The 15068-nt window shown below is 37.0% G+C and overlaps 1 protein-coding gene across 1 annotated transcript in view; it reads left to right on the top strand.

The window, feature by feature from the left end:
- MDGA2 (MAM domain containing glycosylphosphatidylinositol anchor 2) overlaps positions 1 to 15068 on the top strand; it is a 780771-nt gene that overhangs the window by 413208 nt on the left and 352495 nt on the right.

The following is a 15068-nucleotide window of genomic DNA, read 5'->3' as shown; positions in this document are numbered from 1 at the left end:
AGCAACTGTATTTCAGGTATTTTTGCTTTAACTATTTTAGAAAATGTTAAAAAACGATAGGAGCAATTTTTCTGTTTGGAGCAAAATCCACACCAAAGCACTTGGAATGGAGATTTCCATTTCCTTTTGAAACTGGTTCCACAGGTGGAACTTTCATCCACATCAGTAGAACTTGAAACACAGGATGGGCAGAGAATACAAAATACAAAACAATATGCAGGTCAGGATTATATTTGCAACAGCAAACCGAGGCACACTGTGGCTTGGATTTAACAAAAATCCTAATAAATAGCATTAGAATGTAGTCTTGAATCCCTTGTGATAGGTCATCTCTAAAAAGTGTCCCATAAAGTGTTAATTTTATGGCCATCAGTAGTCTTGGAGAGTTTTCATAATAGTGAGATGTCTCTCTCATTAAACTCCAGGTTCTCATCGTAAGTTTCTAGGCTTTCCAGCTGATACCTGCCTAAAATAAAATGGACTGCTAACTCCTTAGTATTTAGATGACAAAATTTAGTTTCAGAAGAGGAACCTGCTAAAATGCTGATTGATATAAAATGAGGGGATTTTTATTAGATAGATATTTTGAAACATTTGTGACACTATATTAATATTTTGATCTATTTAGTAAAATTTATTAATCTGAACTAGCAGTTTCTTCCCACATAATTTTCTAAAATTTCTTGTAGTAGAAAAATTGGACTATGTAGGTTTTATAAAACAACTACCACTTTGGGTTTTTGTACTATTTCAATCAAGAATGCAATTTTCTCTGTGATACTATTTTGAGAAAATATAACTATGTTCTTCAATTTATATAATCTATCATTTTATTTGTTAAGAATTATAAAAGCATTCCAAGAGTTCTGGGAAGTATAATTCCTTAATAAAAGTGTATTTATAAACAAGCAGATTTCATAACCACATAATGGTTTTTTCCTAAAATCTGACCTAGTCACTATGCAAATATTTCTGATCAAAAGCTAATTAACTACAATTCTTCTTTTGCTGAGAAATAGCTTCTGAGAGTCTGAAAGCTAGCAGCTATGTGTTTAAGAGAAACAAGTCGAATTAGTTCTACTTAAACCTGATGTTTTAAACATGTGCGTTCTTCATGTCTTCTCCCTGAAACCGTGCTCAAACAGTAGTAAAGAAAACGATAGTAACAACACCACCAACAAAAACACCTATCAAGAAGCTTAGAGAAAATGGGACAGGAGATGACAGAAAAACAATTTTGAAGGAAAAGATTCAGATCAGGCAATGACTACTGCTCAGCCTACTAAGAAAAGGTTAAATCAAAGCTGTCAGTGTGGAAGACAGAACTAGGCTTACGCACGCTCTAGAATCCTTCAAAAGCTCAGGAATCGGAGACACTACTTGGCTTTTAGAGTGAGAGTGTAATTTAGTCTAAAAACAGAAGAGCTGGTTGAAAGTGTTCTAGATAAGAAGAGTTACACACCCAGATCTCTTGCCACATTCACACAATTCAGTGCCTAACCACTTCCCTTCCCCCACCAGTCCATCCCTATAGACGACTAGAAATTTATTTTTGTGACATGGTGAACCAAAGAAACTTTCAGCTAAGAAACCTGGAATCATCAAAAACAAGAGGCAACATACTGTTGTTAAATCAGGGCTATTAAGTGGAAGTTTACATACTCATCACAGTCCCTTCTCGCCTTTGGTTTTGGAATGCCTTCCTGGCAGAATATTGGAGAATTCCTGTCTGTGAAAACTGATGAACTCTGGTAAAAGGGCTACAGATCCTGACAAGTGGGGGCCTTGGTGAAAGAGCCCAGCTAATGCACTCACAATGAAGCCTACTATTGATCAGCAGAGCTACCAATACGCTCTTTTCCAGCTGATTCCTAGCTGTGCGTATACTACCAGATATCCGGACGTTGAGACAGTCTTCTAACAAAACGAGAGAAACCAAGACAAAGAAATGGGAGAAAGAATTCAGGAAACAAGGATAATTCAGGGGGCCAAAATATAAAATAAAACACAATGACTGATATTTATAATTAGTATTCTCAGACAAAACATTCTCAGAGAAAATATCGCATTTATGTGACAAGGACAAGAAAATGAAAACAAGGACTTTTCAGAGAAGTCTTAGAATATTAAAAATGATAACATAAAAATGAATATAAGGGGGGCTGGCCCCGTGGCCGAGTGGTTAAGTTCGCGCGCTCCGCTGCAGGCGGCCCAGTGTTTCGTTAGTTCGAATCCTGGGCGCGGACATGGCACTGCTCATCAGACCATGCTGAGGCAGCGTCCCACATGCCACAACTAGAAGAACCCACAACGAAGAATACACAACTATGTACCGGGGGGCTTTGGGGAGAAAAAGGAAAAAATAAAATCTTTAAAAAAAAAAAATGAATATAAGGGATAAAAGATAAATTTGAAGAGAACTTAGAGAGAGTAAAACAAAATTTAACAAGCAAAGTGACGGAGTAAGAAAGATAAGAGAAGAAAATTAGAGAACTAGTCCAGCTGATCTAACATTTGAATGAGAATTCCAAACAGAGAAAACAGAGGTGAAGGAATTATTTTTCTTAAACTTAAGAAAATTCCCCATCATAGCTGGGCATATGTTTTCGATTAGAAAGGTCCCACTGGGTGTCTAGCACAATGGAGTAAACAAAATCCACACCAAAACACATCAACATGCAATTCAAAACAATATGAGCAAAATGAAGATCTTACGTTTCCAGTTTTTCTCTTTTGCTAAAATAGTCACACATAAAGAACTAGGATCAGAATGGCACAGGTCTTCTCCCTAGAATTAGGGTGCTGGAAGACAATTGAGTAAAGCTTTTGAACTTCTGAAGGAAAATTATTTCCAAACCAGAATTTTCTACATAGCCAGACGTTTTTTTTCAAACATCAAAGAAGGAAGACATTTTTAGACCTATAAGATTTCCAAATCTTTTCTGCTATGTTCTCTTTATCAGGACACTACTTTTACAAATATTCCACCAAGACTAGAAATTAATAAAGAGGAAGAGGTATAATAATAATAATAATGGTAAAAAAGGGAGATTGTGTGTAGGAGAATATAGAAGGGAACTCCAGGATGAGAATGCAGCAAGATGGCATGCTGGCAGCTGCTCATTGGGCCTCAAGAGCAACCAAGACAGACAGAAGCTGTGAGGAAGGGGCTTCACGAAGGATGCTTTCAAGTAAGAGATGCAACTTGTGGGCCACCTGTTGTTTTAGAGAGGAATTTTACACCTCCTTTGGAAAGCTTAATTATAATGTATTAATAATAGATGCATACAAAATTCAGGAAACAAAATGTGGATGTTATGAACAGAAGGCAAAGAAAAAGTTGTATGAAATGAAAAGTAATTGAAATACATTGCAAGATTCAGCTGTGAAAGATACTTGCATAGTCAATAATAGCAGCAGCATTTGACTTAACCAAAAGTATGATATGGATGTAAGGAGAATGGGACAGGGTTAATATAATAGAGCTAATGACCTCCCTTCAACAGGAAGACATAAGTAAGACAAGTGAAAATGTAGGGGGAAAAAATCTATAAATAGCAGTCAAACATTTAGAAATATGGAGGCAAAACCAAGCGTGGTTAAGAGATGCATTAGAGAACATTACCTCTGGCTATTAGAAATACGTGAGGTTGTGCTTTGTATAATTATTTGGCTTTCTAAACTATGTGTATATATAATTTGATATGTTAATTCATAAAATATAGATTTGAAAATTTTGCCTTGGAGCTCCTATTATTAAGCTCCTAAAAATCAAAACTAACTTCATTCCAAATTTTATCGGAAGATTATTGTCAATTCTAAATCTTAAGATAGATTTATATTCACACCTTTCTTTAATTCTTCATAAGAATTGACATTCCTTGATATTAGATACCAGATAAAGTTGACTGAAACTTATAAGGATAGGCAATAGCGTAGGGAACATTGGTGCCGTGTTCTAATTTTTTTCCCCCAAACTTGATAGAATAAAACTCTCAGGTTAATCTTCACTGCCATTTGTTTACATGTTGTTTAGGATGAAACATTTAAAAAATAAGTTTTCACTCTTCTTCATTCATTCAGCAAATTTTTGGGTGGCTATTCAAAATATAGTTGCATTAAATTTTGTGAGGCTGAAAAGGAATTTATTATACAATTTGCACCTTCATTGAGTTTAAACTAGTTAAAGAGACATGAAATATTTAATTCATTGAAATGGAATATACGTGTTAAGCAATAAGGTAAATGACCTAAGTGATGCAACATAAGAGGAATGATGTGTCAAATGGCACAGAAAATGTAGTGCATGAGAGGTAACTGTGGCCTTTTGTCATTAAAGAAGCAGAGTTTACCTTGTAGTCTGAAGGGTGCGATTTAAGTGACATTGGCGTTTCCACATGTCTTTTGGCAGTTTTTGTCCTGAACTCTCTTTTTCAAGGATGTTTGTGTAGCAAACAGACTTGAATATTAGAGACAGTGTCTGCCTCCAGGGCAGAAGGCGGATTTGTTTCTGACCAGGTAATAAAGGTAATGTCTCCCTCAAGACAAGGGCAAAGATTGGACAAGTTTGCTAGCACTTTAAGATTGGAAGTTTCCTAAGCTCAAGATTCCTTAGGTGTGTCACAAATGACTGTGTGTATAGCATTCACGTGGGTTGCTGCTACATCAGCTCCGTGGAACTTGAGGGAGAAGGAGAACTTACAAAAACGTGAGGTGCACACCTCCATCTGAGACGTAAGTAATAAAGTCTTTTGTCTCTGACCCAGGAGTCTCATGTCTTCTCTGCATACGTGGAACTGTGGAAAGCCAACGTGTTAGCCAACAAATAGGGGAAATATCAGACCCTTCAGAGTTCCTGACACAGTAGGGTTTAAATAAGTATGGGGGAAGGCCAAAGGTTTTCCATAATGAGTGAGCACTTTGGTTTAAGGCACAGAAGAGAGATGAAGTGAATGTAATTTGGAGGATTAGTGACTAAGGTGGTGGGTTTAGAGGAGAAATGAGAGCTTAATTTGAAAGATGGGCTGTCAGATTGGGTTGAAATTTTACTGCCAGTGTTTTCAAACCGGGGAATGATTATCTGTCATTTATGTAAGATATAATATAAAGAAATTATAATTTTAGGACATCAGAATTACTGATGAAAGTTGTCATTCTCTTAATGCTAATACTGCTTCATTTGCTTTCTCCAAGAAGCAATGGCCCCTCACCAGCAGCCCCTAGATCATCTTTGGAGGAAAAGAGTGTGTCCTACATAAAAACATGTTGGTTCACAGAATTTAAAGTTCTCATACTCGAATATATTTGTTACCTTGAGATTCTTGAGAGCGTTTAAACAATATTCTGAGGATCTGTTTCCCTGCTTCTTCCACTTATTCTCAGCCGTGAGTGTATTGCTCACAGGGTAATAGAGGTCATACAACTTTAAAGGTTAGGGTTTGATTAAAACTTATTTTTAATTCAAAAAGAAATTAGATTCAGAAGCATTAGCTTAATAAGTTCTCATGTGTGCAGCATTGTTCACACATGAGACAAATCTTTTCCAATATCCATTAAACATTTTGTAAGCCTTCTTCTTTCTGAAACATATTCCCCACTTTAATTTCACTTAGGTAGATGGCTGCATTTCGTTGTATTCAGAACCCGGCCATGACTTTTTTTTTGTCCTGTCTGTTAGATTTATTTATTACATTTTCACCTGAGATATTAGAGGGAGATTAGGGTGACATGTTATCAATTTATTCCCCAAATACAATTTACCTGTGTTAGAAAGAAGAATTATAAACTGCACAGTTAAAAATGATTGACAGTGAGTTGTTTGAGTTCATTTTTGCTAGACCCATCAACGTGCCTTCCGGATAACAGAGTTTAGGAAAAGGACTAGGATGACTAGTGGAATTCTGGTAGCGAGGCGAGCCCTGGAAGAAAACTAAGTCTCATCAGGCATCATTTTCTCACCCGCCTCTACTCCTCCCAAAACATCAGCCTTGAGTTTGGTAGGTCTTAATAATGTTTGATGGGGTCATTACAATGCTTATTAAAAATGGGTGGCTGTCATGGTAATTACACTATTAATAAATGTCAAGGCAGAATTTTGCAGTGTTGTGTATGCTGCAGACGGAGGGTGCTTGCTTATCAGACTTATTTACTCATGGGGCACATGACCAATCTAATTCCCAAATAGTGTTAGAATTACTAAAGGAAGACCTTAGTAAAAACAAAGAAATCCTTCAACAAAAATTATAGTGAGCATATAGAGACTCCTCCCAGGTCACAGACCCTGTCCGTATCCTGTTGAGAAAGCTGGAATTCCTGTAATCTTAGATATGAACAAGCAGATTAAGATATTTATTACATTCCTTTAAGCTCACCTAGTATCTTCTGCTCAGAGTCTTAGGTAAAGTTACTTAGTTCTGCTAATGTGTTTTCACTAACAAGCCTCTTGCTATTTTTTAAGTGCTTGTCCAATTTTTTGTGCAACATTTGTAGATTTTTTTAAAAATTTCATTGGCTTTGCTATAACTTTTTGATATAAGCATATATCTACTCTTTCTCCCATGTCTTCCGTGTGGCCATTGTGAATATTCATACAGAGGCCTTTTGATTCCTTCCACCTTTTTCACAGATTCATTATTTCCACTTAATTTATTGTGCTTTATATGAGGTACTTTCCAAACATTTTACCTTCCAGTGGACTATTTGAACATGCTTAATTTTGTCAGTATTTCCCCAAAAGCTTTAGTAAAGCTAATCTACAGCTTTCCTGTAGATACGAGCTGATCTGCACAGTCTAAATTGGAAGGTTTTTTTTATGTTTTTTTTAATTGAGTTCATAATAGTTTACATTGATGTGAGATTTCAGTTGTACATTATTTCTTGTCTTTCAGCACATAGGTGCTCCCCTTCACCCCCTGTGCCCACCCCCCAACCCCCTTTGCCTGTTAACCACTGAACTGTTTTCTTTGTCCATGTGAAATCATCTGGTGTTTGTCTTTTTCAGTCTGGCTTATTTTACTAAGCGTAATTCCCTCCAGGACCATCCATGTTATTGCAAATGGGATGAATTTGTCTTTTTTATGGCTGAGTAGTATTCCATTGTGTATATATATATATATATATATATATATGTATGTATATACACACACACACACCACATCTTCTTTATCTAATCATTAGTTCATGGGCACTTGGATAGTTTCCATGTCTTGGCTATTGTGAATAGTGCTTCAATGAACATAGGCGTGCATATGTTACTTTGGATTGCTGATTTCAAGTTGTTTGTGTAGATACCCCATAGTGGGATAGCTGGGTTGTATCATAGTTCTATTTTTAATTTTTGAGGAATCTCCATACTGTTTTCCAAAGTGGCTGTACCAGTTTGCATTCACCAGCAGTGTATGAGGGTTCCCTTTTCTCCACACCCTCTCCAACATTTGTTATTTTTAGTCTTAGTGATTATAGCCATTTTAACAGGCATGAGGTTGTATCTTAGTGTAGTTTTGATTTGCATTTCCCTGATGATTAGTGATGTTGAACATCTTTTCATGTGTTTATTGGCCATCTGTATATCTTCTTTAGAAAACTGTTCATATCCACTGCCCATTTTTTGATCAGGTTGTTTGTTTTTTTATTGTTCAGTTGTGTGACTTCCTTATATATTATGGAGATTAACCCCCTGTCAGATATACGATTTGCAGATATTTTCTCCCAATTTTGGGGTTGTCTCTTTGGTTTGATTCTGGTTTCCTTTGCCTTGCAGAAGCTCTTTAGTCTGATGAACTCCCACTTGTTTATTTTTTCTTTTGTTTCCCTTGTCTGAGAAGACATGGTATTCAAAAAGATCCTTTTTAGTTCGATGTCAAAGAGTGCATTATCTATATTATCTTCCAAGAGTTTTATTGGTTTCAGGACTTATCTTCAAGTCTTTGATCCATTTGGAGTGTATTTTTGTGTATGGCGTGAGATAATGGTATACCATCATTCTTTTGCATGTGGCTGTCCAGTTTTCCCAGCATCACTTATTGAAGAGACTATCTTTGCCCCATTGTATGTTCTTACCACCTTTGTCAAAGATTAGCTGTCTGTAGATGTGTGGTTTTATTTCTGGGCTTTAGTTCTATTCTGTTGATCTGTGTGCCTGTTTTGTACCAGTACCATGCCATTTTGATCACTGTGGCTTTGTAGTACATTTTGAAGTCAGGGATTGTGATAACCTCCAGCTTTGTTCTTGTTTCTCAGGATTGCCTTAGCAATTTTGGGTCTTTGGTTGCCCCATATGAGTTTTATTTATTCTATTTCCGTGAAGAACATCATTGGGATTCTGATTGGGATTGCATTGAATCTGTAGATTGCTTTGGGTAGTATGGACATTTTAACTATGTTTATTCTTCTGATCCATGTGCATGGAATCTCTTTCCATCTCTTTATTTCATTATCAATTTCTCTATGTAATGTGTTATAGTTTTCGTTGTATAAGTCTTTCACCTCCTTAGTTAAATTTATTCCTAGGTACTTTATTCTTTAGTTGCAATTGAAAATGGAATTGTATTCTTGATTTCTCTTTCTGTAAGTTCCTTATTGGAGTATAGAAAAGTAACTGATTTCTGTAAGTTGATTTTGTACCTTGCAACTTTACCGTAGTTGTTAATAATTTCTATTAGTTTGCCAATTGAGTGTGATGTTGGCTGTGGGTTTGTCATATATGGCCTTTATTATTTTGAGGTAGTTTCCTTCTATTCCAATTTTGTTAAGAGTTTTTATCATAAGTGGCTGCTGGATCTTGTCAAATGCTTTATTTGCATCTATTGAGATGATCATAATGGTTTTTATTCCTCAATTTGTTGATGTTGTGTATCATGCTGATTGATTTGAAAATGTTGAACCATCCCTGTGTCCCTGGCATAAATCCCACTTGATCATGATGTATGATCCTTTTGTTGTATGGCTGAATTCAGGTTGCCAAAATTTTGTTGAGGAATTTTGCATCTAAGTTCATCAACCATATTAGCCTATAGTTTTCCTTCTTTGTGTTGTCCTTGTCAGGCTTTGGTATCAGAGTGATGTTGGCCTTGTAGAATGTGTTAGGAAGTGCTCCGTCTTCCCTAATTTTTTGGAATAGCTTGAGAAAGATAGGTTTTAAATACTTTCTGAAAGTTTGGTAGAATTCCCTAGGGAAGCCATCTGGTCCTGGGGTTTTATTCTTTGGGATGCTTTTGATGCTGCTTCAATCTCCTTCCTTGTGATTGGTCTATTCAGATTGCCTTTTTCTTCTTGATTCAGTTTTTGGAAGTTGTAAGAGTCTGAGAATTTATCCATTTCCTCTAGATTATCCATTTTGTTGGCATATAATTTTTTGTAGTTCTCTTATAATCTGTTGTATTTCTGTGGCATATATTTTTATTTCATTTCTGATTTTATTTATCTGAGACTTCTCTCTCTTTTTCTTTCAAAGTCTGGCTAGGGGTCTGTCACTTTTATGTATCTTCTCAAACAACCAGCTCTTTGTTTCATTGATCCTTTCTACTGCCTTTTTTGTTTCAATAGCATTTATTTCTGCTCTGATTTTTATTATTTCTCTCCTGCTGACTTTGGGCTTTGGGTTTTCTTCTTATTCTACTTCTCTTAAATGTGGTTTGAGACTGCTTATTTAGGGTTTTTTTAGTTTGTTAAGGTGAGCCTGTATTGTGATGAATTTCCCTCTTAATATGGCTTTTGCTACATCCCATATGAGTTGGTATGGTAAGTTATCACTTTCATTTGTCTCTAGATATTTTTTGATTTCTCCTTTAATTTCATCAATGATCCATTGCTTGTTCAATAGCATATTGTTTAGGCTCCACATCTTTGTCCTGTTCTCACCATTTTTCTTTTAATTAATTTCTAGCTTTATAGCATTATGATTGGAAAAGATGCTAGTTATTATTTCAATTTTCTTAAATTTATTGAGGCTTGCTTTGTTTCCCAACATATGGTCTATCCTTGAGGATGTTCTGTGAGCGCTTGAGAAGAATGTGTATTCTGCTGTTTTTGGATGGGGTGTTCTATATATGTCTATTAAGTCCAACTGGTTTAGCTTTTCATTTAATTCCACTGTTTTCTTGTTTCTGTCTGGGTGATCTGTTCATTAACGTGAGTGGAGTGTTCAGGTCCCATACTATTATTGTGTTATTATTAATACATTCCTTTAGGTTTGTTAATAGTTACTTTATGAACTTTGGTGCTCCTGTGTTGGGTGCGTAGATATTTATAATCATTATTTCTTCTCGATGAAGTGTCCCTTTGATCATTATATACTGCCCCTCTTTGTCTCTCTTCACTTGTCTTATCTTGAAATCTACTTTGTCTGATATAAGTATTGCAATACTAGCTTTTTTTTGTTTGCCATTAGCTTGGAGTATCGTCTTCCACCCCTTCACTCTGAGCCTGTGTTTGTCATTGGAGCTGATACGTGTTTCTGGAGGCAGCGTATTGCTGGATCTTGTTCTTTAATCCATCTCACCACTCTGTGTCTTTTTATTGGAGAGTTCAATCCATTTACATTTAGGGTGATTATTGATGTATGAGGGCTTATTGCTGTCATTCTATCACTGGTTTTCCAGTTTTCTTGCATTTCCTTTGTTTCTCGTCCTGTGTGTTTTGGTCCACCCATTGAAATATGTAGTTTTTTAATGATGTGTTTCTTTGTTTTCTCCTTTTTTATTCTTTGTGTCTTTGTTTTGCTTTTTTGTTTAGAGGTTACCCTGAAGTTTGTATTCAGAATCTCGTGTATAACATAGTCCATTTTCTGAGGACCTCTTATTTCCTTAGTCTAAACCGGTTCAGTCCCTTTCCTCCTCCCCTCCTAAGTTGTTTTTCTCATGTCTTATTCCATCTTGTGTTGTGAATTTGTGGTTAAAATGGCAGAATTATCTTTGGTTTTGGTGTTTTCCTTCCCTCTAGCTTAACGCTATAGTTGAATATTTGTTATCTTATTCTGGTTCTGTCTACCTATTTATCTCTTTACTCTGTGCTTTGTGTCCCTTTTCTCCCTTTTTGTTTTTTTCAGGGACCTTCTTGAGGATTTCTTGTAGGGAAAATCTCATGGCTGCCAAGTCCCTTAGCTTTTGTTTGTCTGGGAAAGTTTTAATTTCTCCCTCATATCTGAAGGATATTTTTGCTGGATAAAGTATTCTTGACTGAAGATTTTTGTCTTTTAAAGTTTTGAGTATGTCATTCCAGTCTCTCCTAGCTTGTAAGGTTTCTGCAGAGAAATCCGCTGAAAGCCTGATAGAGGTTCCTTTGCAAGTTATTTTCTTCTGCCTTGCTGCCCTTAGTATTCTTTCTTTGTCATTCATTTTTGCCAGTTTTACTACTATATGCCTCCCAGTAGATCTTTTTACATTGACAAATCTAGGCTATCTGTAAGCCTCTTCCGCACAGATTTCCCTCTCTTTCCCTAGGTTTGGGAAGTTCTTTGCTATTCTTTCTTTGAACACACTTTCTGCTCTATTCTCCTTCTCTTCACCTTGTTGAATACCTATAATTCTTATGTTGCATTTCCTCATTGAGTTGGATATTTCTTGGAGACTTTCTTCATTTCTTTTTAGTCTTAGTTCTCTCTCCTCCTTTGTCTGGAGCATTTCAACATGTCTATATTTGATTACACAGATATGCTCCTCTCTGATTTCCACTCGTGCATTCAAGGAACATGTATTTTGTATTACCTCTACCATTGTGTCTTTCATCTCTAGTATTTCTGATTGATTTTCTTTATAGTTTCAATCTCTTTTGTGAAGTAGTTCCTGAACTGGTTAAATTGTTTCTCTACATTTTCTTTTACCTCATTGAGTTTTTTGATGATAGCTATTTTGAATTGATTGTCATTTAGCTTACATAATTCTGTGTCCTCGGGACTCAGGTCTGGGTTCTTGTCATTTTCTGTCTGGTCTGGTGATCTGATGTAATGCCTGATGTTGGAAGATAGGGTCTTACCCATTCTGATATTATTCAGTTGCAGTTATTGCCTATCGCCACTGGGTGGGGGTCAGGAACCATGTGTTCTGAGCCCTCTGCCTTCAGCTGGTATCCCAGGCAGTTGAGGGGTGCAGCACAGCCGGGTCGGGTTGGGGGAAGGGTGCTTTCTCTGGCATCCAGTCCCTGGTTTTCTGATCAGCTCTTGCTATCAGGTCTCCTGGGGTGTTGGCTTGATGATGTCATGCCCGGCAAAAACTTTCACCCCATTAGAGGGCTTCCCTCTAGGCTGCAAGGGCTGGTGGGAGTCCTGGGTGATACCATGAGGGAGGGACCCCTCCTCTGCTCCTTCCCACGGTCTCGATCCCAGTCTTTAGGGGAGGGGAGTGAAGTTCTTGCTTCCCTGGTTCCAGCTCCTCTGAGGTGTGCTCCAGCCTCTCCGTGCTCCATCATGTGGCTGCTTGGGTCTCTGAATTTTTTGTGTTGTAGGATGTTCTCTGTTGGAGCATGGTTGCCCCTTTTTGTTGTATGTTGGAGGGGAGAGAGTCTTGGGCAAGTTCCCTCCACCATGATGCTGACTTCACTCTCTAAATTGGAAGTTTTATCCTTATAATCAAGAAATTTGAATTCTCACTAATGAAATAGTTTTCTTTGGCTTCTTAAAAAAATTGATAATGTTTACTTTGTTGACATATTTACCATGTGGTGAAACTCTTTTTAAACAGATACTTGACAACTGACGTCTTGTTAACATTTTTTGTGCAGTTGATCATATTGTTAATCTAAAGGCAGAATCTTATATTTATTACTTTGTAATTTCATTTTATTTTCATCTGTGCATAAACATTTTAAGATTTTAAAATATATTTGTTGTAGAATTTCATTTCTTATTTATTCATTTCAGTTTTTGTATTTTTCTTTCTGTCTTCTTCTTCTTCTTCTTCTTCTTTTTTACTTGCTGAGGAAGATTCGCCCTGAGCAAACATCTGTTTCTAGTCTTCCTCTTTATTTCGTATGTGACCTGCCACCACAGCATGGCCACTGACAGATGAGTACTGTAGGTGCATGCCCAGGAACCGAACCCAGACTGCTGAAGCAGAGGACACTGAACTTAACCAGTAGGCCAGTGGGCTGACCCTCCATTTTTGTATTTTTCTATTTTGTTTAAAATTATTATTGCTTCCTATATTTCATCTAATTCATTGCTAAAAGTATTCCTTGGGGACAAGATCAAGATAAAACCACTTTAATATGCTGTGCTAGAAACACAACCCCAATTTCAGGCTCTTTATCAGGACCTGTAGTAGACTCTTTCTAGATATTTACTAAGCCAATGTTTCTTCCCTTAATACACAGCTGAACCCTGCTTCCCAATCTCTGTTCATCTAGGTGGGCTCGTGAGACTAGCCTTGACCAATGGAATGTGGGAGGAAGTGATCTGTGCCACAGTCAGGCTGGGTGCCTGGACCATCTCATTTAATTCTTCACAGATTTTCTTGACCTATCTCTGTGCACAGAAGCTCCAGCAAAGTGCCCAGTGACCCAGTGGGTTTTGGAGCCAAGTGACGGAAGGACTTTGAATCAGAGAGTCATCATTTAGAGGAGAGCTACCCAGGAGACCCTTTAAAGGAGGAACAATTGAATTGGAATTTTTAGGAGATGAATTTTTTTTCTTGTTGTCTTTGTTAATCCACTGAGGTTTTAGGGCTATTTGGCATACTTATTCTAATTTCTGTCTTCTTGGTTACTGTTTCCATCGATTCTCCATTTCTATGATGTATGCATGAAGTTATAGAGTGTCTTCCAAAATGTGTGGGCCATTTTGTTCTCTTTAGCACGTTTGAATGATTTAGAAGTGAGTATGCTTTAACAACGACAAACTTAGGAAAGAAAAGAAATTTGTTTACTGATTCTATGCACAAATGGATAAATGCACATTGGCTATGCACAAGGGATAAAGTGGAAAAATACTAATTTCTAAGATTCCAATTTTAAGATCCCTGCCCCCTGTGTGGAGACACTCCTGGTCTGGGACTTCTCCCCCATGTAACTTTATGTTAATGTCTCCTGAAGCTGGACCATTTTCTGGTTTCTCATTTTTCCCATTCTTCTGTGATACTAGAGTGGTTGGACTTTGTCTGAATGGAAGAATATCACACAAATATGCCAACTTAATTCTGTGACTAATTCTCAGTTTGTATAACATTTCACTCAAATTTATCCATCAGAAAAGAATCCAATTTCTATTTGTCTCAAGTTGCTGCAACTGAATGATGAAGAAGTAGTTGTTATTAAGGAGGCCAGTTTAGTAAATGGGGTCAGTCCAGTTTTACGTTTGACTTACAATATGTTTTAGACAAACAAAATTTAATTCTTAAAGTTAAATATTAGTGCAGCCTTGTTTTAGAAAAAGAAAACATGAGAAAATAATCATCTGTGAAGTATGATTCCTACAGAGAGACTGAAATCTGATTTCCTTTTCTATTCTAACCCCAAGATTAGATAATCACAGAGATAATATTTAAAAAGAGTTCTTTCATATGTAAAGATGGAGAATGTAAAAGGTCTCACTGAGTCCAGATTACCAAAACTATAGAATTTCCTTGATCAACTGTCTCAGTGGCTGATGTTGGTGCCCTTCTGATACCTTCTTTTCACTCTTTATTTCTGTGTGTGCTGGAGTGACTTCTAAGCTCATGTACCTGGAATTCATTTCCTGGAGTTATCCTTTGGTTGCCATAGTCTACTCTGCCTATATTCTCAGCAGGCAGAAGTTGTGAGAAATTAGTGCTCACTTCCACAGCCTTCAAAAAATTATTGGTGACAGTTGGTGTACAAATACCCCAGCTCCCAGGCTCCTTGGATGGGTCGACGCAGAGAGACTGTTTCACTATCTCCCAAAGTTCCTCAGGAAAATTAAGTTCTAAGTCCTCACAGTTGTTACCGTCTTAGTAATGCACCCTCTATATTTTTTCCCCTCACTTCCCCAATATCCTACTGGTGTTTCTGGGAACACTTTTCAATGCGCTGCCTGCATTTGAGTCCTTGTCTCAGGGTTTGCTTCCAGGAAGACTCAAAAAGGCACATGTCGATAAAGAGAAGTGTGTTTGACTTGGTAT

Source organism: Equus asinus, chromosome 2 (assembly GCF_041296235.1).
Source record: "Equus asinus isolate D_3611 breed Donkey chromosome 2, EquAss-T2T_v2, whole genome shotgun sequence".
NCBI lineage: Eukaryota > Metazoa > Chordata > Mammalia > Perissodactyla > Equidae > Equus > Equus asinus.
The sequence above is the reverse complement of the archived record's forward strand: the minus strand, read 5'-3'. Positions and strand labels throughout refer to the sequence as shown.